Genomic DNA, 27073 nt, shown 5'->3' with positions numbered 1-27073 from the left:
AGTGGATTAACCTCAACGTTATGAGGAAAGAAGCTCCTGTCATGTGGAATATTTTCCATGAGCTCCTGCCATTTTAATGCTAATGATCTGAATGTTATCAAATCATAAACACCAAGGTAAAAAGTAATTTTTTAATATCCTTAGTCTGAAGAGGAAGTCGTGACAAGCAGTGATTTGGCTTTTCCTAAGTGCTGCTATAAGACTGCACTTACCACAGAGACACAGGTGAGTTTACATTTTAGATGTATTTCATCCTTGGTTTTGTAGACTTTTGTTTTTGATGGTGTTTAGTAGTTGTGTTTCATTTAAAATCTTATCATGCCATAAAAAATTAGAATGACTGGATTTATTTAATCATATTTAGTTTTCAAACAATTGCAATATATATATTTTTTATTTAATTCTTTATAAAAATAAAACTTTTTTTTATCCTACATCATCCTTGTAGTAGATGTATTTCAAGAGATTATTTACATGAGTGAGTTCCACTTTTAAAGGAAATCACAAGATCACTTGGGGGGACATGACAAATGGCTACACAAATGGCCACTGGTCACCACACCAAAGTAAAGATATGCATTTGAGGGCCAAACACTCCAAACAGCATCACCTGAATGTCGCAAAGGCTAAGAAGTTTACTGTCACAGAAGGCAAACATGCCACGTTCCGTTGTTATGTCACAGGAAAGCCCAAGCCAGAGATTGTCTGGAAAAAAGATGGAGAGTTTATTGCGCCGGACCAAAGGCATCTCATTTTTGAAGATAGAGAGGGTTATTACACTCTGAAAGTACTGTACTGCAAGCAGCAGGATAAAGGACTCTACATATGTACAGCTTCAAACTCACTGGGAATCACACTGAGTGCTGTGCATCTATCAGTAAAAGGTAACTCCATTTATATAATTGTTTTTTATTTTTTTTGTAACTTTGTAGCTAATATAGCTTACACATCTCAGAGTTCCCTCACTGTCAGGTAGTTTTGAGAAACATTGCAATCAACACAATACACCATTGTTAAAACAGTCCACCTCTTAGGTTCTTAAAGTTAAAATATGTCCCTAAATGCCTCTGTTTTGTTTAATTTGGGAGCTACATCAGTCGGAATAACCTTTATCTCTTTGCTCGATATTTTCAGCCAACCATCTAATCTGTAATGTTTATACAGTGATTACAAAGTGAAAAATAACACATTTTAATCACCAGCTATCATCACCTGTCACTCATTCTCACCTGTTGTTCATTATGCTTAAGGCTTTTAGAGCATGGAAGATATTGTAAATCATTGTGCATATTGCCATACTGATCCACCAATGTTTTTTATGTGTTTGTAAATTAGATGTGTTTACATTTTCTATATTTGGTTGAACTGGTTGTATTGTATTGTTGTTTTAATAACAGAAAAACTTCTTACTCTCCAAGAGCCCATGCATAATCTAACAGCATTTTACTTTGTGGGTCACTAGGCCTATATTTAGCCATAAAATTATACACTGAGAATGTATTCAATGAACACTGATCAATGGTCAATGTGTGATGAAAGGTGAGAAAAGCCACAGAGGGTTCAGGGCATTCCTGAGTGACAGCATCACTACAAGTCTGTCAACAATACAATGAGCACATCACATACTATATAGTGTGCCATTAAGCCTGCAAGATTAAGGATTCTTTCCTAGTGACTGCATGACTGCAATTATATTTGAAAGACTGTCCTGGGCCTCAAAGCCACTTCCCAATGAAGCTTTTATAGACTTTCTTAAGTATAGTGTGTTTAGATAATAGATAACTTATGTTGTTTCACTGTGCAATCTGAATGTCTAGTGTATTTGCAGTGTGATAGATGTTAATATCGCTGAATAAACTGGAATGGTTATGAAAATAAAAGCATTTTTTACAGTGAATTTGTCTTGCATTTAAAGGGCCAAAAGTCTGATTCAAGCGAGCTCTACAGGATGTAGAGGTTAGGGAGAGGGATGTTGCTGTTCTGGAATGTGAGGTTCCAGAAGAGTCCATTTCTACAGCATGGTACCTGGAGGATCAAAGGCTGCAGTCTGGGAACAAGTAATCATGGAACAGAAGGGGACAAGGAGACTGCTCACCATACAAAACATTGAGGCAGATGATGATGGAGTTTACCTTTGTGAGATGCCTGATGGTGGAAAGTAGATTGCAGAATTGGCAGTAAAAGGTGTGTAAAGATAGTATACCTGAGAGACTTATTCCCTCTCAACTAAAATTTGTTTGAATAGATTAAATGTGAACTTCACGAACACTTTAGTATTGCTCATTTTGCAGTCTGATTTATTTATGAATTAAAAATTCATGAAGTCTCATTTTGTTTATTTGCTGGTTTTTTTTTCTTCTGGTAGGTACAATTGTGAAGAAACTTCCTCGGAGGTTAGAAGTGATGGAGGGAGAGAATGCAGCATTATGTGTAGAAGTGAAAGAGGATGAGATGGAGATTTACTGGTTTAAAGATGGACTGCAGATACGAGAAACACATCAGACCATTATCAAGTCCTTTGGAAAAACCCACATCCTGGTCTTTGTAAACACATCATACCAAGACTCTGGCACAATCATTTTATGGCAGGCAGATCAAAAACAAGCTGCAAACTCAGAGTAAAATGTGAGAGGCTTTGTATGTATGCATAATATGCTTTAAATTACACAGCTAAAAAAGCAGTTACATTACTGTTTGTAATATTTTAGAATCTGATATATGAGAATCTGATTTGTGTTGCACAGCTGCTCAACACTGCCCACCTATCTGCCCTGTGAGTGTCCAGATCACTGACTGTCCAAATGGTGCCATCCTTTCCTGGTCACCATCAACTAACTTGCAAAACTCCACTAAGTAAGTGTATGTGCTAGAACTACAAGAAGTGGGCTCTCAGGAGTGGCAGCGATGCCTGACAATGGAGACAGGCACTTCTGCTGAGGTCCTGGGTGACAGTGTGCCATGTGATGGTGATTACCATTTCCACATCAGCTGTGTTAATAAATATGGCAGAAGTGGGCATGTGGAGTTCCCCAAAATGGTGCATCTAGGTAAGATGGAAAATTTCACAAAATTGTAAAATGTAGTTGTGTCTAGCTTGTTGCCAATAATTATCTGTGTTCGTGTTGGTCTCCATTAGATGCTCCGGTTTCCCCCATAGTCCAAAAACATGCATGTTAAGTGAACTGGAAACTCTAAATTGCCCGTAGGTTAGAGTGAGAGTGTGAATGTGTATGTCTGTGTTAGCCCTGTGATGGACTGGCCACCTGTCTATGGTGTTTCCCTGCCTTCAGCCTGAGACAGCTGGGATAGGCTCCAGCACTACCTGCGACTACCCTACATAGGACAAGCAGCTATAGAAGATGGATGGATAGATTACATTTATGGTTCTTTTGAAAGTGACTAATAAGAAACATAACTTCAGCATTAGATACATGTGTGAAAGTGTGAATTTAACATTAGAATCTTTTGTTCCTTTCTGTCTGCAGTACCAAGTCCAAAGATCAAAACCCCTCGAAGAATGCTGTGGTGGCTGTGGGGGAAGATGCTGTATTCTACGTTGAGCTCTCTGCTTCCATGATCGGCACATGGTTCCTGAACAGCACACAGCTGCAGGACAGCGAACGCTTCTCCATAACTCCGTCAAAGAGCCAAAACATTTTACGTATCCGCCAGGTGCTTGACGTGTATGATGGAGTTGAGATCACCTTCATTGCTACTGGCGTACAAGATTTAGCAGTCCTACAGATTATAAGTCAGTATTTCCATGTGTAGCATATTGATATTGTGATTCTGAGGGTTAAAATTTTCAGTTGCCACGAATGACTAAACATTAACATCCAAATTGACATAATTCCCTGCATCACACCCTTCAATTTGTACATAGCACTTTTAAGTCTTTGGGTAATGCTGAAATAGTTGCACAAGTATGTCTAGCCAATGTTTAATTCTATTTCTTTCCAAAGTTACTGACTGTAATCCTGACACAAAATTTTTCATGGTGAATTTTGCAGCAACCGAGGTGAAATCTTTACCTCTGTCAGAGATGGACACCAAGAAAAGCACTGAGGTGGGAAATGCTATTGTGCTGTACTGTGAGGTATCCCACCCCGCAACCATTGTTCAGTGTTTCAAAGACGAACAGGAGCTGCATTTAGAGGATGGTCTGAATATCCAATCAGATGGCAACATGAGGAGGATTGTCTTTCAGTCAGCAAAGTACTCTCATTCTGGTTTGTACACCTGCAAACTGAATAATGACATTCTCACATTTAATGTGTATGTGGAAGGTAAAAAGATAATGCAGACAATTCACAACATGTATTTTGTTTTCTCTTATGACAGTGGTCATATAGCTAATACGAGAGTATATTTTGAAAATGCTTTCTTAGTCACATGAACTATTCAAACCCCCCTCAGCCCCCCGCTCTATGTTTGAGAGTCTGACAGAAGCAGGGAAGAAAAGGTCTATAGAGGCTGGAGATCTAATAGTTCTTCACTGTGAGGTGTCAAACCCTGAGGCTGAGGTCTTCTGGTTTAGCAATGGAAAGCCTCTCTCACCCCAGAATAGAATAGACATCCAGACAAATTGGAACATCAGGACACTGATCATCCAGTCTGCAGATTTTTACAACTCTGGGACATATAGTTGTCAGTCAGCTGATGATGTACAGTTGAAGTCAGAAGCTTACATACACCTTAGCCAAATACATTTAAACTCAGTTTTTCACAATTCCTGACATTTAATCGTAGAAAACATTCCCTGTCTTAGGTCAGTTAGGATCACCACTTTATTTTAAGAATGTGAAATGTCAGAATAATAGAGAGATTTATTTATTTCAGCTTTTAATTCTTTCATCACATTCCCAGTGGGTCAGAAATTTACATACACTTTGTTAGTATTTGGTAGCATTGCCTTTAAATTGTTTAACTTGTGTCAAACATTTTGGGTAGCCTTCCACAATCTTATCACAATAAGTTGCTGGAATTTTGGCCCATTCCTCCAGACAGAACTGGTGTAACCGAGTCAGGTTTGTAGTCCTCCTTGCTCGCACATGCTTTTTCAGTTCTGCCCACAAATGTTCTATTGGATTGAGGTCAGGGCTTTGTGATGGCCACTCCACTACCTTGACTTTGTTGTCCTTAAGCCATTTTGCCACAACTTTGGAAGTATGCTTAGGGTCATTGACCATTTGGAAGACCCAGCTTTAACTTCCTGGCTGATGTCTTGAGATGTTGCTTCAATATATCCACATAATTTTCCTTCCTCATGATGCCATCTATTTTGTGAAGTGCACCAGTCCCTCCTGCAGCAAAGCACCCCCACAACATGATGCTGCCATCCCCATGCTTCACGATTGGGATGGTGTTCTTCGGCTTGCAAGCCTCACTCTTTTTCCTCCAAACATAACGATGGTCATTATGGCCAAACAGTTCAATTTTTGTTTCATCAGACCAGAGGACATTTCTCCAGAAAGTAATATCTTTGTCTCCATGTGCATTTGCAAACTGTAGTCTGGCTTTTTTATGGCTGCTTTGGAGCAGTGGCTTCTTCCTTGCTGTCGAGAAAATTATCCTATGCATGGCTTACTTATAGTCTCTTAATATTAAGCTAGGATAGAAGAAGGTATTTTAACACTGATAACTGACAAGTTACATATTTTAGCTTTATGGTTTGGTCTCACTCAGCAGTACCCTAAAAAAGTTTTTTTTTAAGTTGATGAGTCTTATTTCTCTTTCTTTCTTTCTTTCTTTCTTTCTTTCTTTCCACAGAGCCCCCTGTAAAGCTTTCTTGCTCCAAGGAAACAGGCAGCATTACAGAGAGTTTTGCTGGTGACCCTGTGGTCCTGGAGCTTGAGGTTTCCCGTAATAATGCAGAGGTGTGCTGGATGAAGGATGGAGTAAAGGTGGAGGAGAGCAGCAACATCACACTTACTGAGAATGGCCTGATACGCAAATTGACCATCCATTGTCCATCTCTGAAGGATTCTGGCATATATACCTGCAATGCTATAGATGACACAATGGATTTCAAAGTCAAAATTACTGGTACAATCTTAAACCACTTAAAACACCTTAGTGTTTTTCAGTCTTTATCAGTTTTTAACAGAATTAATAGTCTTTTTTTTTTTTATCTCACCCAGAGGCACCAGTAAAACTCCTGAAAAAAGCTGAGATCAAAAATGAGCACAAGGCTGTGTTGTATGATGACATCGTGTTGGAGTGTGAGCTGTCGAGGGCCAATAGTGTGGTCAACTGGTATAAAAATGGCAGGCCCATTGAGGAGAATGAACGCTTCTGTTTTGAGGAGGAAGGGGCCTTCAGATCCCTGGTCATTCTCTGTGAGGAGCTGCATGACTCTGGAGAATATATCCTTGATGCTAAAGATGATAGGATTTCATTTCATGTTATAGTACAAGGTAAGAAGTCTCCTTCAGTTGTGATCTGTGTTGATGTGAGCCTATGCATGAGCCTGCAATTTTTTTCCAAAATGACGAGATTCCAGAGTTTCAAACTTTCTTCTTGATTGGTTGGGCTTTAATGGCTAAAGCAAAAAAAAATGTATGATCACACATGTATGATGCTGTTGATGACAAGATGATAACCATTGTTAAAGTTCAAGGTATTTATATAAAAAAAAATGGCATTTTCAAAAAATTACAGTGAAATAATTAATTAAATTGAACTTATTACTTGCATATTTAATCTGATTTATGAATAAATTGGTGTTTATGTTTATGAGGTGTTAAAACCTGATGTGCTTATACTGTTGTATTCACCTCCAGAGCCTCCTGTCAATTTCCTCAACAAAGAGGAGGTACATTTTGTCACAGGTTATGAAGAAGAGAGTGTGACTCTGACTGCCTTGGTTTCCAGACACAATGCCTCAGTGTGCTGGCTTAAAGACTGGACTCCGTTCAGTGGAGATCGTCCACATAGCCAGCCAAGACCTGACGCGCACTTTCACAACTGACCCATTAAAAAGGTCAGATGGTGGAGATTACACATGTGATGCAAATATGGATGAGATGCACTTCAGTGGCTTACTATTATATCTCACACCGGACTGTCTTAAATTATATTATTATTATATATATTCTCTCTTAACAACTGACTATCAACCGACAGCCTGAATGTCAATACAGTACAATACAGCCTACTGTACATTCTATATATACAACTATATATACTTTTTTATTTTTATTGAATAATGTGTATCTATATTGTGCGTATTGTATACTGTACAGTGAATGTTATTATTTGTATATATTGTTGTGTGTAATTATGTGTATATTAGACTTTAAATTGTGTTGTGTTAATTTGATGTTATTGTAAATTGGTATATGTCTCATCACTGGCACGACTGCTATATTGATCTGAACTGCACCCAAGAATTTCACACACCATTGCACTTGTGTATATGGCTGTGTGACAATAAATGTGATTTGATTTGATTTGATTTGATTTGATTTGATTCAGTCTCCTGGTCAAAGGTTGGTAGTTGGAGGCCAACTTTTGTGTGTAACAAGTCATGTATGCATTCTTCATGAAACTCATGGGCCACCAGAACCCAAAATTTGTAGCCCATTCAATCGAACTTAGTCAGCTGATATTAAAATATGTATCCCTGTGGGATCACATGAAAAACGGGAAATAAAAAAATGCTGCTAATCCATGCCTATAACATATCAAAGCAAACTTTCCATTTGAGTTAGTGTGTTTTGGCAGGTGAAAGGATGAAATCCACAAGTAATATATGACATATGCTCATTTGTGCTTGTGAATAGAGCAGAGAGAACGAATGTCACACAAATAATAAAACAAATAAATAAGTGAACATCATCTAAAATGTGTTCCAGCACCACTGAAAGTGGTATAACATATATAATGAAAGAACTTCAATTTACTGTTTTGCTATGTGACTTGTATTCATTATAGAGATGCATATTAAGTTTTTGAAGCCACTGGTTGACACAGTGGCTCATAAAGATGGGATGATCACACTACGCTGTGATATGTGCAAAGCCAAAGCAGATGTCCAGTGGCTGAAGGATGGAGTGGAGATTATTCCCAGCCATCGGTTCTATATTCATGCTGATGGGCCAGAGAGGAGTCTCACCATCCATCGTATCACCAAAGAAGATGCCGGAGAGTATGCTTGTGAGTCCAAAGATGACTGCACCAGTGCCAGAGTGAGGGTGGAATGTAAGTGTGAAACACATTATGCAAGTTACTTGCTGAAAGATGTTAAAAACTAAAACACACACACTGTGAGTCAGTTCCCTCCATTTGCTTTCCTGTTGTAGTACCCCATGTGGTAGAATTCCTCACAGAGCTTCACAACACCACAGTCATGGAAGGTGAGGATGCTACCTTTAATTGTGTGGTATCCCCCAATGACGTTAATTTGGTCTGGCTCATGGATGGAGAACCCATAAAACCCTGTAATCACTTCCATATTGAACAGAACAGTGTTTGCCACACGCTGAATATCCGGAAGGTCCAGCTACTGGATTCCTCCCGGATCACTGCAGAGGCTGAGGGTGTTATTTCTAAAGCCACTCTCAAGATCCAGGATAAACAGAAGCTTATTAACACTTAGACACAAAAGATAACTCTGTCATTTTCTTCTTACCATGATTTTTATTCTTCTGTGGGACACAAATGAGATATTTTTGCAGACTGTCCCAGCTGCTCTTTTCCATAAAATGAAACTGGACACTGCCAAGGTCCAAAAAGTACAAATACTACAATAAAAAATAAACAATGATGGCACGTTTACACACATTCAAACCTACCACCTCATAGAATGACATCTGTTTGTGTATGTGTGCAGGAGAGGGAGTATCAAACACATATTAAAATTTTTTTTTTTTTTTTTTTTTTTTACACTCACTGAGCACTTTATTAGGAACAATATGGTCCTAATAAAGTGCCGGACATGGTCTTCGGCTGTTGTAGCCCATCCACCTCAAGGTTCAATGTGTTGTGCATTCTGAGATGCTATTCGGCTCAACAATTGTACAGAGTGGTTATCTGAGTTACCATAGCCTTTCTGTCAGCTCGAACCAGTCTGGCCATTCTCCGTTGACCTCTCTCAACAACAAAGCATTTCCGGGGGGCCTGGGTAGCTCAGTGGTAAAAGATGCTGGCTACCATCCCTGGAGTTTGCTAGCTCACTAGTTCAAAACCCAGGGTGTGCTGAGTGACTCCAGCCAGGTCTCCTAAGCAACCAAATTGGCCCGGTTGCTAGGGAGGGTAGAGTCACATGGGGTATATTGACCTCCTCGTGGTCAATATAATGTGGTCTGTTCTCGGTGGGGCGTGTGGTGAGTTGAGTGTGGATGCCACGGTGGATGGCGTGAAGCCTCTACACGCGCTATGTCTCCGTGGCAACGCGCTCAACAAGCCACGTGATAAGATGCGCGGGTTAGCGTTTTCAGACTCTGAGGCAGCTGGGATCCGTCCTCTGCCACCCGGATTAAGGCAAATCACTACGTGACCACAAGGACTTAAAAGCGCATTGGGAATTGGGCATTCCAAATTGGGTGAAAAAGGGAAGAAAAAAAGTGTTTACATCCACAAAACTGCCACTCACTGGATTGTTTTTGTTTTTGGCACCATTCTGAGTAAACTCTAGAGACTGCTGTGCGTGAAAATCAGCAGTTACAGAAATACTCAGACCAGCCCGTCTGGCACCAACAATATGCCATAGTCTAAATCACCTTTTTTTCCCCATTCTGATGTTTGATGTGATCATTAACTGATGTTTCTGACCCGTATCTGCTTGATTTTATGCATTGCACTGCTGCCACACGATTGGCTGATTAAATAATCAAATGAATAAGTAGGTGTACAGGTGTTCCTAATAAAGTGCTCAGTGAGTGTGTGTGTGTGTGTGTGTGTGTGTGTGTGTGTATACACACACTGGCAGCCAAAAGTTTGGAATAATGTACAGATTTTGCTCTTATGGAAAGAAATTGGTACTTTTATTCACCAAAGTGGCATTCAACTGATCACAATGTATAGTCAGGGCATTAATAATGTGAAAAATCACTATTATAATTTGGAATAAAATGTTCAGATCTTCTTAAACTACTTCAAAGAGTTCTCATCAAAAAATCCTCCACGTGCAGCAAAGACAGCTTTGCAGATCCTTGGCATTCTAGCTGTCAGTTTGTCCAGATACTCAGGTGACATTTCACCCCACGCTTCCTGTAGCACTAGTCATAGATGTGGCTGCCTTGTCGAGCATTTCTCACGCACCTTACGGTCTAGCTGATCCCACAAAAGCTCAATGGGGTTAAGATCCATAACACTCTTTTCCAATTATCTGTTGTCCAATGTCTGTGTTTCTTTGCCCACGCTAACTTTTCTTTTTCTGTTTCAAAAGTGGCTTTTTCTTTGCAATTCTTCCCATAAGGCCTGCACCCCTGAGTCTTCTTTTTACTGTTGTACATGAAACTGGTGTTGAGCACCTAGAATTCAATGAAGCTGTCAGCTGAGGACATATGAGGCATCTATTTCTCAAACTAGAGACTCTGATGTACTTATCCTCTTGTTTAGTTGTATTTGGGCATTCCACATCTCTTTCTGTCCTTGTTAGAGCCAGTTGTCCTTTGTCTTTGAAGACTATAGTGTACACCTTTGTATGAAATCTTCAGTCTTTTTGGCAATTTCAAGCATTGTATAGCCTTCATTCCTCAAAACAATGATTGACTGATGAGTTTCTAGAGAAAGCTGTTTCTTTTTTGCCATTTTTTACCTAATATTGACCTTAAGACATGCCAGTCTATTGCATACTGTGGCAATTCAAAAAACAAACACAAAGACAATGTTAAGCTTCATTTAATGAACCAAATAGCTTTCAGCTGTGTTTGATATAATGGCAAGTGATTTTCTAGTACCAAATTAGCAATTTAGCATGATTAGGATAAGGTGTTGGAGTGATGGCTGCTGGAAATGGGGCCTGTCTAGATTTGATCAAAAATTGCTTTTTTTCAAATAGTGATGGTGCTGTTTTTTTACATCAGTAATGTCCAGACTATACCTTGTGATCAGTTGAATGCCACTTTGGTGAAGTACCAATTTCCTTCCGAAACAGCAAAATCTGTACATTATTCCAAACTTTTGGCCACCAGTGTGTGTGTGTGTATATATACAGTGCATGCGGAAAGTATTCATAGCGCTTAACTTTTTCCACATTTTGTTATGTTACAGCCTTATTCCAAAATGGATTAAATTCATTATTTTCCTCAAAATTCTACAAACAATACCCCATAATGACAACGTGAAAGAAGTTTGTTTGAAATCTTTGCAAATTAATAAAAAAAATAAATTACAAAAAATCACATGTACATAAGTATTCACAGCCTTTGCTCAATACTTTGTTGAAGCACCTTTGGCACCAATTACAGCCTCAACTCTTTTTGAGTATGATGCTACAAGCTTGGCGCACCTATTTTTGGGCAGTTTATCCCGTTCTTCTTTGCAGGACCTCTCAAGCTCCATCAGGTTGGATGGGGAGCGTCGGTGCCCAGCCATTTTCAGATCTCTCCCGAGATGTTCAATCAGGTTCAAGTCTGGGCTCTGGCTGGGCCACTCAAAGACATTCACAGAGTTGTCCCGGAGCCACTCCTTTGTTATCTTGGCTGTGTGCTTAGGGTCGTTGTCCTGTTGGAAGATGAGCCTTCGCCCCAGTCTGAGGTCCAGAGCGCTCTGGAGCAGGTTTTCATCAAGGATGTCTCTGTACATTGCTGCATTCATCTTTCCCTCGATCCTGACTAGTCTCCCTCTTCCTGCCGCTGAAAAACATCCCCGCAGCATGATGCTGCCACCACCATGCTTCACTGTAGGGATGATATTGGCCAGGTGATGAGCGGTGCCTGGTTTACCCCAGACATGACGCTTGCCATTCAGGCCAAAGACTTCAATCTTTATTTCTCATGGTCTGAGAGTCCTTCAGGTGCCTTTTGGCAAACTCCAGGTGGGCTGTCATGTGCCTTTTACTGAGGAGTGGCTTCCGTCTGGCCACTCTACCATACAGGCCTGATTGGTGGAGTGCTGCAGAGATGGTTGTTCTTCTGGAAGGTTCTCCTCTCTCCACAGAGAAATGCTGGAGCTCTGTCAGAGTGACCATCGGGTTCTTGGTCACCTCCCTGACTAAGGCCCTTCTCCCCCGATCGCTCAGTTTGGCCAGGCGGCCAGCTCTAGGAAGAGTCCTGGTGGTTCCAAACTTCTTCCATTTACGGATGATGGAGGCCACTGTGCTCATTGGTACCTTCAATGCTGCAGAAATTTTTCTGTACCCTTCCCCAGATCTGTGCCTCGATACAATCCTGTCTCGGAGGTCTACAGACAATTCCTAGGACTTCATGGCTTGGTTTGTGCTCTGACATGCACTGTTAACTGTGGGACCTTATATAGACAGGTGTGTGCCTTTCCAAATCATGTCCAATCAACTGAATTTACCACAGGTGGACTCCAATCACGTTGTAGAAACATCTCAAGGATGATCAGTGGAAACAGGATGCACCTGAGCTCAATTTTGAGTGTCATGGCAAAGGCTGTGAATACTTATGTACATGTGATTTTTTTCGTTTTTTATTTTTAATAAATTTTCAAAGATTTCAAACAAACTTCTTTCACGTTGTCATAATGGGGTATTGTTTGTAGAATTTTGAGGAAAATAAGGAATTTAATCCATTGCGGAATAAGGCTGTAACATAACAAAATGTGGAAAAAGTGAAGCGCTGCGAATACTTTCTGGATGCACTATATACTGTATATATATATATATATATATATATATATATATATATATATATATATATATATATATAATTATTATTATTATTCTTATTACACAGTATGATGTAATATCTAATATTGGAAAACTATTACAAAGGCCAGCATTTTACATAGAATTTCCTATACTATATCAAGTATGACCTCCCTGAAAATTACCCCTTGTTGCAAAATGTTGTCCTGAGGCAATTTCTGAATTTATACCAAATAGAATTTTGCCAAAACTTTTCAAAAATGCCTTTTGAAACATTCATGCACAAAAATGTCAATTTTGGTCATACATTTCATCACTTTAAATATGCTATGTTTATTAAATTTATTTTACCATGTGATCACACTATGCGTTCCCAAGGTTGTGCTTCATAAAAGGATGTCTGACTCTGAAACTTTGAAGTGAAACCTTTCCTTTGCCTGAGGACAACACCTTGCAGCAGTAGAGGGTTAAATTATGTTGTGTTCCTCACTCAAAGCTACCATAAAGCTTCAGAATACTTGTATTATAATGCAGTCAAATGGACCCCTGTTATTGCACTTTTGCCATTTTTGGTGCTCAACAGCAGCAGTAAACATTCACTTATACTCAGTGGAAAAGACTAGCATGGATGCTACACATCTCCTCCTGTGTTCCACTGTGAAGCTAAATAAAACAGGTTTGCAACAATATGAGGGTGAGTAAATGATGACTTTTAGATTTCAACACCCAGCTAAAAAGGCCAGCTTAACCAGCATGCAATTCCGATGCAAATCCCCTAAGCTAGTTATGCTGGTTATTGCTGGCTTTGTGCTGGTCTAGCTGGTGGACCAGCATAGCCAAGTTTTTCAGCAGCAAAAGCTAGCTGGTGAAGCTGATTGACCAGCATTGTGTTTCTGATGAAGCTAGTTTAAAAGCCTAGTGGATACAACAGCACACCAGTATCCCATGCTGGGGGACCAGCACCCAAAACACAACATAAGCTGGTGACCAGCAATACTGGTCTTTTCAGCAGGGCAGTGATCAGTGTTTGTTCACTTGTCAGTTTTAAAATACTTTCTTAAGGTAGTTTGAAATTTTAATTTCAAGCTTTTTTTTAATAGTTATATTTAAGGACACATTTTTGGTCATGGCTTTGCAACCTTATCATTTTATATTTCACACAGAAGCACAAGTGTTGTTTACAAAGAGAATGGAGGCAGTGATGGCTGAGGAGTTTGGAGAAGCTATGTTAGAGACAGAAGTGAGCCTGGAGTCTGGAGAAGTGCAGTGGATGAGACAGGGGGTGGTGATCCAGCCAGGACCCAGACATAATTTGACCCAGAATGGCTGCAAACGCATCTTAACCATCACTAACCTCAGCCTGATCGAGGCACTTACCGCTGTGAGACCCTCCATGATCGCACACAGGTCAAGCTCAATGTGGAACGTAAGTGAATCAAAGATGTTAAAGGCCAGAGCATCAATACTATGTGAATCACTTGCCTTGAGTTACAAGCAGTGATGAAGTAAGATGCTTGGATTTGAAAATGATCCACTGTCACTCTTCTCTGATCCCTTTGCTGAATTTACCAACCAGCCTTCCTGGCTGGTTGGTAATGATGCCATGTGAGAATAATACATCTCATCTAAAAAAATAAACTTAACCTGCATTAACAGTGCATTTGGTAATGTTTATGGTACTGTTGTCTGTTCATGAAGTCAAATTAGCAGTATTTATTACATTTACTGCTCACACTTTGGGTCAACATAAGTTCTTTTACTTTTTAAAGTAAGGAAGATTGCCATACGTAATGGGCTGATGGACACTGAGACACTTGAGAGAGACACAGCTTCGTTCGAGGTGGTGCTTTCTCTTGCTGATGTGGAGGGTGTGTGGCAAAAAGATGGCCTGCGTGTCAAACGCAGTAACACCTGCCGTGTTAGTTCTAATGGACGAGTACATGGTCTCACCCTCTCCAACCTCATGTTAGAAGATACGGGTAGCATTGTCTTCTCAGCAGATGGTCTGAGAACTACTGCCAGGCTGCTAGTCAAAGGTGGGTACATAAAGGAGACAGAGAGCAGAAGACATTTATGCATGCCATTCAGAGGAGTGGCCCTACAAAATGCAAAATACAGTGAATACACATAACACTGAAACTAATATGGCTTAGAAGGACTGCAGTTTGCCTTCATTTTCTCTGAATCTGAGCATAGTTTAGCCAAACCAATCTGTCATAGGACAGTTCATAGTCCAAAAGACCTAATTTCAATAATAATTTTGACTAAATGTGTAGTTACTGCTTATTGCCTCTGCATGACAATATAGTTGATACTAGTTACTAGTGTTACTAAGGTTTGCAATTAATTTGCTGTGCAACAGGGACCTGGGTAAGCATATCTTGTGGGGCATAAAGAGAGAAATGTGTCAAGATGTTGATTGGGCAGAGCAAAATAATAATATATACATTTATTAATAAATATATATGTAAATCTTAATAATATATGTAGCTTACATGCAGGTAGGGGTTAGGCCATCCAATGATGCTCTTATTGGTTAAAAACAAAAGCATAACAAAAGCATTTTTTTTTTTTTTTTTTTTTTTTAACTGACATAAATTTTTTACTTGACAATAGTTTTTTAAAATAGTGATATTGCCAGTATAAATTAATCATAGGTGATCTATATGTCATGCTCTGGAGCCAATATGCCTGATGGCACCTCAAGAACAGATACAGATCCAAGCCTTCATTAACGGCTACCTTTGAATGTCCATCAAAGGAGAAAAATCTCTCATGAAGAATTGAAAATTTGACATAACAGTAAAAAAAAAAATGTTTTTTTCTGAGGGTGTTGATATACTGTATATTGATTGGCAAGATAAACACACATTGTGTGAGAAAATCAACTACCAAAACTGAAATGAATACCTCTAAATATGTGTTACAGATTAATAAAAAATACTTCTTTGATAGATAAACATTTTTTTGCAGTTCTGTGGCCTGTTTTGTCTCCATACTCAAGAATCAGTGTGTGTATTATGTAGAGCCAGTTGTTAAAGAATGTTGTTGTAACACAGCTTTACAAAAAGAAGGGAAGGAGAACACAGAGAAGTAGGTTTTTCCAGGCTCAGGTAGGACTTTTAATCGGCCACTTCAATGCTTTACAACTTCACAAACTCATCAGCTTCACAGGCACATAGTAACTTAAACACATCAGCTTCACAAACATAACAGATTAAACGTAACAGTTTCAGGAGCACCGTGGCCTTCGTTGTGCCAGACACTCTCTCTCCTCTGCTGGTGGCAAGGCTGCTTATATGCCGCTCTCCCCATGCTCACTGCAGTTAGAAACAGGTGTTAAACATAATCTAGCTCAGGTGCAAGCGCCCTTACCACTTTCTCTCTCTCTGGACGGACGCTTGACCATGCCCCCACTGCCACATATCCCCACCACCCAACTCAGGCCGGGGAGACATCTGACTTGTCTACCACCACCTCAACCCCCCCACCCCACCCCATTCCTGGAAACGAAGTCGGCGACAGCCATCTGCGTTCCCGGTCTGTGGACCACCTTGAACTTAAACGGCTGAAGAGCAAGATACCAACGGGTGATCTGTGCGTTGGTATCTTTCATGCAGTGGAGCCATTGGAGTGGGGCGTGATCCGAGCAGAGGGTGAAGGCCCGCCCTAACAGGTAGTACCGGAGAGTGAGGACCGCCCACTTGATGGCGAGACACTCCTTTTCTAAGGTGCTGTACTTAGTCTCCCTCAGCGAGAGCTTGCGGCTAATGTACAGCACCGGGCGCTACTCCCCCTCCACCACCTGCGAGAGCACGTCCCCCAGTCCTCTGTCTGAAGAGTCCATCTGCAAGACAAAAGGGAGAGAGAAATCGGGTGAATGTAAAAGCGTCCCCCTGCAAAGTGAGGCTTTAACCTGCGTGAACACCTGTTGACACTGCTCTGGCACTGCATCAGCGGGCTGGTGACATCCGAATAATTAGGCACGAACCTCCTATAATAGCCAGCCAGCCCCAGGAACTGTCTCACCCCCTTTTTGGTTTTGGGCCTCGGGCAGGTCGCAATCGCCACAGTCTTGTCAATTTGGGGACGCACCTGCCTGTGGCCCAAGTGGAATCCCAGATACCGTACCTCCACCCGCCCAATCGTGCACTTCTTGGGGTTTGCTGTGAGTCCCGCTCGTTGCAGCGATCTCAGAACTGCCCTCAGGTGCTGCATGTGCCGCTGCCAATCATTACTGTAAATGATGATGTCATCTAAATAGGCAGCGGCATAAGCCAAATACGGTCTGAGGATTCAGTCCATGAGACGCTGAAACATAGCCGGAGCCCCAGACAAACCAAACGGAAGCGTCACAAATTGGTGTAGTCCAAATGGTGTGGAGAAGGCCGTTTTTTCATGGGAAATTGGTGTCAAGGGGATCTGCTAATAACCCTTTGTCAAATCCAGTGTAGAATAAAATAGAGCAGTGCCCAACCGATCAAGCAACTCATCAATGCGAGGCATTGGGTATGCATCAAATTTAGACACCACGTTGACTTTTCTATAATCCACACAGAACCGTACAGACCTGTCGCTCTTAGGAACTAGAACAACCGGTGACCAATCACTGTGGGATTCCTCTGTTACCCCCATATCAAGCATTGCATCCAATTCTTCCCGGACAATTTTCTTTTTGTGCTCGGGCAATCGGTAGGGACGGCTACGTACCACCACCCCCAGCTCGGTCTCAATGTGGTGCTGGATGAGGTTCGTACGACCCGGTAGAGGGGAAAACACGTCTGCAAACTCCTGTTGCAATTTGGCAACCTCTGTGCCTTGATACGTTGAGAGGTGGTCTCCGCAAGTAACGGGTGAAATGATAACCTCATAATCGATATCCCCCCACTCGTCGTGTGATCTCAAAGGGTCCTTGCCACTTGGTGAGTAATTTGGAGCTCGATGTGGGGAGTTATATGTGTACCTTATCTCCCGGTGCAAATTCCCGCAGCCGAGATCCCCTGTTATACAGTCGGCTCTGTCGTTCTTGAGCTTGGAGTCCTCGTGCACGAATTTACAAATCATATGTTTAAGGGTTTTATTAAATCGCTCCACCAGGCCATCTGTTTGTAAATGGTAAACGCTGGTGCGGATTGATTTAATGCCCAATAATTTGTAAAGCTCGTGTAGTGTCCGTGACATAAAGTTTATGTCCTGATCGGTGAGGATTTCTTTCGGAATCCCCACCTGGGAGATTATTTTGAAGAGTGCCTCTGCAACAGTACGTGCTGAGATGCTGCGTAGAGGCACTGCTTCCGGATATCGCGTTGCATAGTCCACTAGGACCAATACAAAGTGATGTCCGCATGCTGACCGCTCTAATGGCCCGACGAGGTCCATTCCAATTCTCTCGAAGGGGACCTCGATCAGTGGAAGGGGGCGCAATGGCACTTTTAGGGTGGCCGGTGGATTCACCAGCTGACATTCGTGGCATGCCGCACATCACCTGCGGACATCGCCGCTAATGCCCGGCCAATAAAAATGGGCTATTAGGCGGTTCAGTGTTTTCCTTTCCCCTAGATGACCCACCATGGGATTATAATGAGCCACCTGGAACACCATTTCCTGACGGCTCCGCGGTATCAAGAGCTGGGTTGTATCTTCCTTTGTTTGAGTGTCCTGCGTCACTCTGTAGAACCGCTCAAGTCGAGGAAGGCTTCCAGGTCGTCCCCCCCCCATCTTCAGAAGCGTGAGCGGGGGCATGGGGCTGTGGTTGTCCGGGGACATGGCCGGGGCTCTCTCCTGGCTGAGAAGGCTGGCGAATCACATGCCGGTTCTCTGCTTGAGCCCAAAGGACCTCGAAGAACTGCCGATCTTGATCTTGCCGGAGCTCAAGCAGGGATTGTTGGTGGGACTGGTGTAAGCCAGCGAGGGATTTGAGGATCTCTGCCAACTGGGAGGACTCCATGGGCGTACTTCAAGATCCCGGGTTTCAGCACCAGTGTAACACAGCTTCACAAACAGAAGGGAAGGAGAACACAGAGAAGCAGGTTTTTCCAGGCTCAGGTAGGACTTTTAATCGGCCACTTCAATGCTTTACAACTTCACAAACTCATTAGCTTTACAGGCACGTAGTAACTTAAACACATCAGCTTCAGAAACATAACAGATTAAATGTAACAGCTTCAGGAGCACCGTGGCCTTCCTTGTGCCAGACTCTCTCTCTCCTCTGCTGGTGGTGAGGCTGCTTATATGCCGCTGAGAGAAAGCAGCTGTTTAGTTCATCGCTCAGAGACGCGGTGGATGGCTCGTAAACAGTCCCACGTTATTTGACTCTTTAATGGATGAACTCAGTTGCGGTCTCACCCACGATGGCGAAATTGCACAACAATCCAGTTTGGTTGGACCACAATACAGCAAAACAAAATTGTGATAATTAATACCCTGAGTATTAATAATGAGTGGACATGGCGATCCGTAAACTGTACAAGCAAAAACCTTGAAACACAAGAATAACACACTATAATATTCTATCTCTGCCCAGACGTAAACCTCTTATTGAATCGCATGAGGACACAGGTAGAATGTGTTTTCCTCCGTCCTTTAACTCTGACCCAGTTCCTTGAGGCTCGGGTGATGACGGGAGGCCGTTTCCTCGCTCTGTCGGCGGGCGGTACGGCTGTTGATTCTCGGCGGGCTGGCGGAGAACTCAGAAATGTCGACTTGATTGAAGATGGAAGAGAAATCTTTAATCTCTTCACTTCTGTAGGCAAACGGATGAAGATGCGAATTGCTTGGCGGTCTCCTTTGGATCCGTTAGAGTGTTCGGTTGAACACAGAGTAATCTCAACTCATCCAGCGAGATGGAGATTGTATGGCCACAGTTTCAAGTCGGACGTTACTTCCTTGTGCCACGAGGTTGCACCTGAGAGCAGCAAAGAGCTACGTCTATATTTGGTGAACAAAGTCGCTGGAAGTAACTCACGAAACATTTTAGAGGTGTTTCAACTCCTGATGATGTCATGTTTGAGGGACGTTCTGTTGTGTGCCTCATGCAATAGGAGTTGAGAGCTCGATCCTTTAGTGAGCAAGGCTTCATGGATTTGTAGTCTGTTTTGGACTCCCTTTGTTTGATTTTGGCGCGATTTTTATCAGGAAGATTTACGACTTGGTGTGGGGGCTTGAGTTATGTTTTTACGACTGTTAGGCCTGCCTTTGTCTTCTATCTGAATATATGAGGCCCAACAAAACAATCTAGCTCAGGCGCAAGCGCCCTTACCACTTTCTCTCTCTCCGGATGGACGCTTGACCACGCCCCCGCTGCCACAGTTGTTTTGAGTGTATAATGTTAAGCTAGAACTAAAACAAATCAATTTGAATTCAGAGGTTGACACATAGTTAACAAACAAAACTATGAACATATTTTACGCATTCATTTCTTATAATCTCCATTAATTATCATTAAGAAGATGTCCAATGTCAGGTTTGAAGAAGGCTCTTCAGTAACTTTGGAGTGCGAGCTGTCTAGGCAAAATGTGGACGTCAAATGGCAGAAGGTACTTGTAAAGTACAAAATGCAAAATACCCATATATATGATACACATTTACACACATTATGAAAAACATGTAACAGCTCAACAAAATAATCACATTGAGATGTTTTCAATCTGTGGTTTGTTTGCAAGAATGGGTTGGAGCAGAAATCCAATAAGGCTTTGAGGATTTATTCCATGGGACATAAACAATGTTTACAGATCATGGAGTGCAGCATCATTGACTCCAGCCTTATACATGTGTCATTGGGGACCTCAGCACTTGCTGCAAACTTTTTATGGTTTATGGTAAGATTAAATTTCTTTAGTGTTCAGTTTTATCACTTTCCTTGCTTCCCACAAACTCTGAGTAAACTATTCCTTTAACTACTGTGGAAGGTTATCTGTAGTTTAGCAAAGCATGTACTATGAAAGGGCTCACAGCTGTTCTTGATGTGTTGTGCATTCTGAGACTTGATGAGGCTTGAATATTTTTACGTTGTTCCAAGAGAGTGGTATTGTGCTGTCAGATATTTTGTTTTCCTTTTACCTTGCTACTTCTAGGTCAAAGGTGTGTGAGAATAGTTTGCAAATGCTTATTATAATCTTGAAGTTGATTAAGGGTAAATACAACCATGCATATATTCAAGAATGCTATAATCTTAGTGCAACCCACCATGAAATATACTTTTTAGCTTGTCTTTCCATTTTTTGATTTAAGCAAATAGTTCTTTGAAACAGTGTCCAATTAACAACATACAGCACATAATATTTTGTCTTTAATAAAAAACTCTTTGTACCACAGATTAGCATTTCATTTCCTTCACATTGTCCTAAGAACATGCATTAGAGATCATAACTGGATTGGAGGATCTCTGCATAAAAGAGGACCAGAATGCCTTCTTTATGTGTGAGCTTTCTAAGGAAAACATGCCTGGAGAATGGTACAAAGATGGCAACAGGATACGTCCTACTACAACCATCAAGACTCATAGAGAGGGTGAAATTATGTCAGTTCCTTAAACTGATATAATGTTATAAATATGTAGATAACATGTTTATTATTTTTATACATACATACATATTGTATACATACAGTATCTTTATTTAGCTGCTCTGAGTAAATGTCAGACATAAAGCCAAATGTTAACTTCATTTAAGTCATGTAATGACACATAACTTAACAAGTCACATAATTACATGTCAGTTTGAATTTAACATGGAAAGTAATCAATTTTTCATTTTCATTTAAATAGGATCAAAGCAATTCCTGCAATGTGAAGGAAGAGGATTCTGGAGAGATCAAGTTTGTTTTCAAGCAAGTGGAGTCAGTTGCTTATCTTGTGGTCGAAGGTGCTTTCTAAATTATGTACTTAAATTTAATATGATTCATAATTTAAAATTATTTAAAATTTATTGTATTTTATCCTGTCAAAAATCTCTGTTCAATACCTATTTTATAGAGCTCCCTGCAAGCATTGTCCGCCCCCTCAGGGATCGTACAGCACTGGAGAATCATCAAGTGATTCTGGAATGCACTGTGTCATCCCCACGTTGTGATGTCACCTGGTACAAAGAAGATGAGGAGCTGGAATCCACAGACCACAAGGAGATAATAAAAGAGGGCTGTTACCACAAACTGGTCATCCACTAGGTGGCACTGGAGGATGAAGGAACCTACAGCATTGAGGTTGGAGAGCTGACATCTGCAGCCAAGCTGATGGTGGAAGGTAAGGACCTGTTTGAACAACTGCTAGTAATTACGTATTTGATCAATTAATTAAAAATGTGCATAGGAATACGTATTAAATCAGTAGTTCATTTAGTTTGTGATTGACAAGTTAAACCATTCTTGATGTTTGACCTCACAGCCCAGTCTATCCAATTAATAAAGTGTCTTGAGGATGTGGAAGTAAGAGCTCCTGAACCAGCTTGCTTCCAGTGTGAAATGTCTGTGACCCTCATCAAGCCCCCCATCTGGTCTTTAAGCGGGGAGAACCTGCAGTCAGGACCCAACATCAAACTGGAGAGCCAAGGGACTGTCCACAAACTGACATTCAAAAAAACTTGCTCTGACATGAGTGGGACAGTCAAGTTTAGCACAGGGAAAGCCAAGACCAATGCAAAACTGACAGTGCTGCAGTGAATTATCCAAGGTCACGTACATGAGAACAATATAAAATAGAGAAAAACATATGATCATATCCAAGCAATTGAAGTAATGCTCTTTAATATTTTGACCTCATGTTCAGCTCAACAATTGAACTAGAACAGTAATTTAAAGGACTAGACATATTAAAAATTAGATTGTGTACTTTTCCTCTTGGATGTTTGAGGATGTAATGTAAACCCAAGTGATTTGAGGTACTGTAGATCTAGTTGTATGGAATATTCAGCCAGATGTGAACAGAATGTAATAGAGAACATAAGTCACTGTAAACTGAAGGTAGACATGCAAGTGTTATGAACATGCACAATGGTTAATACAAGAGGGTAATTTATTGTCTTTTGCATTAAAGCTAGTCAATAATGAATAGATGAAACACAACTTAAGTCAATAAAGAAGAAAAAGTATGGTGTGTCTTGTGAAAGAATTTTCTACAAATAATAGTCAGAGTTTCTCTTTTCCAATGTTTTATTGCAATATTCATTGCAGTAGACATTAATTGATCGACTGTAGTTGTGTGGATTACTTTTATGTTGCTTAAATATGCCTTTTGAACCAGGAGACTGATGGAACCTGTATATTTCCATTGTATGGAATTCGGTTCTGCTGAAAAAGGAAAGTCATACACATCTGGGATGGCTTAAAGGTAAGTAAATCATGAGAGGATTTACATTTTTTGTGTGAACTAACCCTTTAAGTCCATTTTTGCTAGAAATTCTTCTCCCTGCCCAGTAGGGGGCGTATGCATGAAGAAGAATATGAAAGTTAGAGTGCGTTCCATTCTGAAGGGTTCATCCCTATGCCCTAATCCCTTCAGAGGGTTTACCCTCCAGAGTGAGAGCTTTGGCAGGTTGAAGGGTGTAGGGCAGTGGTTCTCAACCTTTTCTGATGAACACCCCCCTACTTCATTACCTTACACCCCCGCCCCATTCAGAATGCACTTCAGCTTCATCTATCCAAGCCAAAAGCCAAAGGAGCCGCTGCCGTCGCATAAAGGCTGACGCTAATGAACACACCTGAACCTAATCAGAAATATTTACGCATGATTTTGCATCACTATCTGCTTTCTGAAAATAAAATCTTTATGAAAAATGTAAGCTTAATGCTTAAAAAAGTTGTTTTATTTATTTTAATAAAAAATAAAATAAACCAAAAAACAAATGTATAGTGCATTTATTAAAAAAATTAAATGCCACGGTGTATTATTATTTTATTTAAACTCCAGAATAACTGATCCAGTGAATTTACAGTTAAATAGTACAAGCATTAACCAGTTTAAAACAAAAAAATTAAAATAATTTTTAAAAGTTCATTATAATAATTAAAAGATTTTGACTATAGAGATGAAGGGATGTTGGCCAAAATCATTCCCCCTTCGAAGTGCCCTTCGGATGCAGATTTATCCCATTTGGAATTGGGCCAAAGTGAAGATTGACTGAGCAGGGAGGTGAATTTATTGTAAAAATTGACATAAATATTGATCTGTTTCTCACCCACACTAATCAATTCACTTCAGAAGACATTGATTCAACCACTGGAGTCATATGGATTACTTTTTTGCTGATCTATGTGATTTTTGGGGCTTAAAAATGTTGGCACCCATTCACTTGCATTGTATGGTCCAAAAGAGCTGAGAAATTCTTCAAAAAATCTTAGTTTGTGTTCTGCTGAAGAAAGAAAGTCATACATATCTGGGATGGCTTAAGGGTGAGTAAATGATGAGAGAATTTTCATTTTTGGGTGAACTATCCCTTTAAGTGACTTTTTTTTTTTTCAGTTGTGCAGAGGTAAAATTCATTTGCATGGCCTATTTATCATGAATGCCTTAAAGTGATGCTCCTGTGAATTTTCTGCAGTTCTGGTAGTATTTAAAATAGACTAAATTGCCTTTTCTATGTCTTGTCTTTCTGTGCTCTTCTTTAGGGATGAAGCTGAGGAGTCTGTTCAGGCCCAGGAATGAGTGCTTTTTGTCCAGATTTATTTCAGAGGTTTATCCTATCTTATTGTCTCGATGTCTTGTCTTGATTGTTTTTTTGTTTTGTTTTTTTTGTTCTGTTTTTTTTATTAAATAGGGCCCACTTTTAGCCCACTCTGGTCCCACAAAAGCCCCATAAAAGAGGAAATAATAAGGGGCCATTGTGGGTCCAGCATGATCACCCAAATGAGCCCCATAAGGGTGCTATTTGTAGCTCACCTTGGCCCCATTGTTAGCACCCATTTGGGACCCAAGTGGGCCCATATAATGAACATCCATATAAGCCCCACTTAGTGCCCACAATGTCCCCATCTTTTGCCCATATGGGCTAACACAAATGGGGCCCATGTGGAGCCGATGGACAATTTTTTTCTGGGCCCAATTTGGGTTGCCCATGCAGGGCCCAAGTGACAGCCCATCAAAAAACCTACATGGAGCCCATATGGAAATGTTGGCTGGGAATGTCTCCAATGAGATATCAAATGCAGTAAGATTTTATAGGCGAAACAGTGCGGAGATGGCGCTGTCACGTGGTACATGTTTTCTCAGCGCTGAATAGGATGGACCAATCACATTCTTGCTGGAAGAGGATTTTATAAATGCTTTTATAGATACTGCTAAAGCGGATTTACATTCACAGGCATGAATCCTTGAAATTATCAAGTTTTATTCAAAATAACTATCCAGCGTAAAATGTCTCCAATGAGATATAAAACGTTCTTAAATTTAAGTACAGATGAATATGTATTTTGAGATGCTATTCTGCTCACTACAATTGTTTATTATTGTGATTATCTGAGTTACCTTAGCCTTTTTGTCAGCTCGAACCAGTCTGGCCACTCTCCATTGACCTCTCTCATCAGCAAGGCATTTCCATCTGCAGAACTGCTTCAATCAGTCACTGAAAAAAATAAAATAACAACTAGACAAGAATAAATAAAAAGAGTATTTAAGGACTGGAAATTCCGCCGGAGAGCTCCCTGTTTGATGACTGGAAAGTTTTCAGAAAAGAAGTTAGACCAAGTAGTGAACTATAAAATTCTTACATCACTGATTACACCTAAAAATAATACAAATAAAAAAAACATTAAATATTTTTCTGTTTTTGATATGTTTATAGTGTTGATTACAGGATGATGGCTAAGTGAAAATTGTTTCAGGGTTATGCACATATAATATTGTTATTACTATTATTAATACTTTGGATCAGTGAATATATCAGATTGTACATATAGTAGATTATGATTATCATTTTGTCTTCTTGTAGGCTTCTACTGGTGATGCAATCGCTTTGAGCATAAATAATATTTTTTATGTATAAACCAAACCAAAAGAGCTAGTGCATGAGGCTGAATAAATGTTTTCTGAACACTATTTTATTTTGGGAATAGGACTTGTCTGCAAGATGACCACCCTGATTTGAATTTAGTGAATACTTAGAGTAATGTAGATTTAGAGTAAGAAACATAATATAATGTGTTAAACTTCATTGAATCAATCAATCAATCAATTGTATTTATTTCTAAAGCATATTTAAAAACAGCAAATGTTGACCAAAGTGCTTTCCAGTTTGTGGAAGTGAAAACAAAAACACATCATCATACAAACATAATGCACACTTACACTGATCACAATAACAAGACTAAATATAGTTACGAACATTAGGCACACTTATAGGAAAGGGATAAAAAAATTGTCTTCAAATGAAATTAAAAACATAAATTGTGGCACAGGATCTAATGTGGATAGGCAAACTATTCCAAAGGCGAGGTGCCGCAACAGAGAAGGCACAATCCCCTTTAGATTTTTCCTGAGTACCCCTGAGCATAAATTTAGGTTACGTGGATAACCCAAAGTGATTAGCTGCACAACCTCCAATTGATTTGCTCCAGAGGAGAATTCAGCATGCCAGGCTCAACACTGGGCGCTTTGACCATACTCTTCCTTGGCAGTTTATATACACCACAACTGCAGTGCTGTCCGTATGAGTCAGGACGTGAAACTTTGATGTCTGACAGAAAGGCTTTCAGAGTGTGATGAGGGACCCTTGGGCTGAGCCAGCTCTGAAGAGGTCTCTTCCTTAGCAAGCCTAGCAGGGTGACGGCAGCTGCCATCTAGCCCAGCGCTCGCTGGTACTGACACAACGTCAGGGTTCTCCACAGCTCAGTCAGGTGCCAACATGATCACTAAGTTGAGTTTCATTCATAAGAAGGAAACTTGCTGACTGGGATGCTTAGGTGACACCTAAAATATCTGTGTTGTGATATGACAGTCTCCTGGCATGGTGTCAACAACAGTAAAAACAGGGCTAAGCGTTCTGTGTTACTGTGGAGATGACACACTCTCGTTCTCAGCTCACAATGGCGGTGAAGACAAAATTTTCATGTTTATCAGTATTCCGAATTATTTTGTAGCACTATTAATCATTTGCATTATACTATATCATTTATACTTTTATATTATATTGTCTAATGTGCATGCCTAAGGCCTAGTGCAAGTTGAACCTTATATAAGTCCATTATGTAAGTCTTATATAATGTTTGGATGTAAAGTTGCTGACAAAGATTTTTTAAACAAGTGGAAGGATGTGTTGTTTTTTTCCCTATGGATGTACTTAAATACGCCCACGAGTATTTTCTTCA

At 40.4% G+C, this 27073-nt stretch overlaps 1 pseudogene; it reads left to right on the top strand.

The window, feature by feature from the left end:
* Window positions 1-523: 523 nt before the first annotated feature.
* LOC127445678 (obscurin-like protein 1) lies at window positions 524-22435 on the top strand (annotated as a pseudogene).
* The last annotated feature ends 4638 nt before the right edge of the window (window positions 22436-27073 follow it).

This window comes from Myxocyprinus asiaticus, chromosome 9, assembly GCF_019703515.2.
Source record: "Myxocyprinus asiaticus isolate MX2 ecotype Aquarium Trade chromosome 9, UBuf_Myxa_2, whole genome shotgun sequence".
NCBI lineage: Eukaryota > Metazoa > Chordata > Actinopteri > Cypriniformes > Catostomidae > Myxocyprinus > Myxocyprinus asiaticus.
The sequence above is the reverse complement of the archived record's forward strand: the minus strand, read 5'-3'. Positions and strand labels throughout refer to the sequence as shown.